Consider the following 3,023-nt stretch of genomic DNA (forward strand, 5'->3'; position numbering starts at 1 on the left):
GTAAGAGTTGTTGGTCCCCGATTGTCCCTCTGTTATTGGACTACTTCCTCTACAGCCGAGGGTGAGCTACGAATCATGTGACTAGATTTCATTCTCAAGTCAACTGACGTAACCTAGGCGTCTCCCGTCCGAAAGAGCGCACCCTCACCGACTTAGGGGTGGTGTCTTCGAGGACGAGGTGCTGGGGGGAGAGCCACTACAGGGGGTCGCGGCCAGAAAGAGCGCACCCTCACCGACTTAGGGGTGATGTCTTCGAGGCCCTCCTCTAGTGAGGTACCCTCCTCTAGTGAGGCATGCGAGGAGGAGGAGGAGGAGGAGGCAGGCGAGGAGGAGGAGGAGGAGGTTGGGGAGGGGGAGGCAGGCGAGGAGGAGGGTGGTGGCGGGGATGATGGTGGTGACGGGAAGGGGGTTGACACGAAGGGGTGGCTGCGTGGCAACGCAAAGCTACCAAAGCAGGTTCCTGCTACTGAGGAGCAGAAGTGGCTCATTGAGCCCACGGGAAAAGAGTAAGTGGTTCATTATGTTGCTTGTCACATGCTTATTCCGGTTGTTATTTATTTTTCTTGTCACATGCTAATAGTTCATTCTTTTGCAGCAACTGGATATATTCTAAAGGGGTCCGTATTCCCAACGGCCTCATCACCGTCTTGCTGAAGTTATATTGGCCGGGGTTGTACTGTCCTGATCCAGTCAGGCAGCCGGACCGTCGGGTTTTGGCCACGAGCTGGGACCACTGGGAAGCGGCCCGCCACGCGGACCATGAGACCCATGCCAAGGCCGTGATCACTACTTTCTGGGTGAGTTCTCTTCAGAAGCACAAGTCCATTCTAGTTTCATGAATGATTTAACTCATGGCTTCTCCCATTCTTGTTTAATGCATGATTGTAGAAATTCTATCGAGTTCTTCCGGAGCACAGGGCTAGAGCGGACCAGATCGTGCTGCGCCAATGCAAGAAGAAGGCCCGCCAGATGCAGTACGAGGTGCGCTATGTGGCCATCTCCACATACTACCACGACTATCTTGGTGTGAAGATGACCAAGGAAGAAGCGCGGAGGATGGGCATTACCTTGGAGAGGCCCGAGTTCTTGGCGGTAAGTATAAAAGATTTTTCATTATGCTTTCATTACCTTGTGGTACATTATGCTTTATGCTTTATGCTTCCATAACACCAATTTGGACACACCTACATGCCATTATGCTTTTATTATGTAGGTGTGTCCAAATTGGTGTTATGGAAAAGACGAGTCCTGGGCGGCATTGGTGGATCTTTGGTGTGATGAGGCTGGAGCCTGGGCGGCTATGAGAACCCAAAATAAGGCTAACCGAGGGACGGAGGGAGTACATGCTCAGGGAAACCGAAACCACTATCTCCACAAGGTAGTTAATGTATGACTAACCCCATTAAACATTCTTCTTCTTCTATTTACCATCACTTTCTTATGTATGACTAACCTCTGTTTGGTGGTGCAGGAGGAGAAACTGAAGCGGCCGCTCTCACACATGCAGGCGTGGGAGATTGCCCATACGCGGAAGGACCCCAAGCCTGGCGAGCCCAAGTACTACGGCAAGAAGACCGCAGGGAGGAAGAAGGCCTACTCCGAAGCGTATCTGGAGTTACATCCTGACACACCTGACCCCATTGCGGCGCCTCTGGATGACATGGCGGTGGTGAGGATGGGGCCCAAGGAGCACGGTCGGGATGCGGTTCTCGATGCTGTGATCACTCCTAGTATCTCCTACACACAGCTTCGTCGGATCGACTCGAGCCTGAGCCAGCGCACGAGCCAGCCAGTGACTAGTACACAGTCCCTCTTTCAGGAGCAACAATCTGTAAGTATTTTCCCTCTTATCTTCATTTCTCACTTCATTTTCCGCATTTAGTAGTTTTATGAGTTCCATCATGTCATACCGTAGGCCTACATGGAGTACACATGCCAGGAGACCATGGCGTGGCATCAGAGGCTTTATGAACACCAAGTGTAGAGGGATAGCCAGATGCAGCAGGCTTTTCAGGATATGGCGGCTGGCAAGTGTCCTCAGTTCCCTACAGCACAATGCCCTCCAGCACAACCAGTGCTGATGAGCTTTGAGGAGTTTGTGGCACAGAACGCTAGCCCCTCGCCGGTTAGTTCATCCCCAATCTATTCACCCAAAGCATGTCATGCCTTTCAACACAGTCATAGATCCCGTGCATATGTCTTTTCAACATGCAGGGAACAGGTGGATCTACCGTTGGCGGTGGTCTTCGCAGCACTCCGGAGACACGGAGCCCGACCACTCCGATCCACGGAGGCGGAGGCGGTAGCGCTGCCGCTAGCACTGATGACCTGGACTTTGGCCGTCTTGGCGGTGACGACCTCCGCGGTGCTCGATGATGCTTGAGATGTGATGATGATGCTTGAGATGACTTGTGTGTGCTGATGATCATTTAGCTGACTTGTGTGATGATGCTTATCCTTACATTCGTTGATATGCTTATGCTTGTGTGATGATGATCTATTGTTGTCAAGATGCTTATGCTTACGTTCGTTGATATGTGCTGATATGTGCTGCTGATATGTGCTGTTATATATGTGATGTTATCTGAATTGAACTGATTTGAAAACAAACAGAAAAAAGAAAAAAAAATTAAAAGCAAACTATGCCGACGGCTAGGCCGTCGGCATAGGGCCAGCGTGAGCTCCCAGTTGCTGACACGTGGGCACCTATGCCGACGGCCTAGCCGTCGGCATAGTTTGAAATTAAGCCGACGGCCTGACCGTCGGCATAGGTGCCCACGTGTCAGCAACTGGGATCTCTGTTTGAAGGACTATGCCGACGGCCTGGCCGTCGGCTTAATCTCAGACTATGCCGACGGCTGGGCCGTCGGCATAGCCCTGGCCCACGAGCAGCGGCCGGTCGGCACGTGGCACATCTATGCCGACGGTCTAGCCGTCGGCACAGTTTTCGACTAAGCCGACGGCTAGGCCGTCGGCATAGTGGTGCCACGTGGAGACAAGTCGTTGGGCAGACTTGACGGCGG

The 3,023-nt window shown here is 52.5% G+C and overlaps 1 long non-coding RNA gene across 1 annotated transcript; it reads left to right on the forward strand.

Annotated features, from left to right (window-relative positions):
• The first annotated feature begins 1,666 nt into the window (after positions 1–1,666).
• LOC125531895 lies at positions 1,667–2,450 on the forward strand. Its single transcript, XR_007293588.1, has 3 exons — positions 1,667–1,831; positions 1,916–2,125; positions 2,215–2,450. It is a non-coding gene; the product is annotated as an uncharacterized LOC125531895 (long non-coding RNA).
• Positions 2,451–3,023: the final 573 nt, after the last annotated feature.

Source organism: Triticum urartu, unplaced genomic scaffold, assembly GCF_003073215.2.
Source record: "Triticum urartu cultivar G1812 unplaced genomic scaffold, Tu2.1 TuUngrouped_contig_833, whole genome shotgun sequence".
NCBI classification, from domain to species: domain Eukaryota; kingdom Viridiplantae; phylum Streptophyta; class Magnoliopsida; order Poales; family Poaceae; genus Triticum; species Triticum urartu.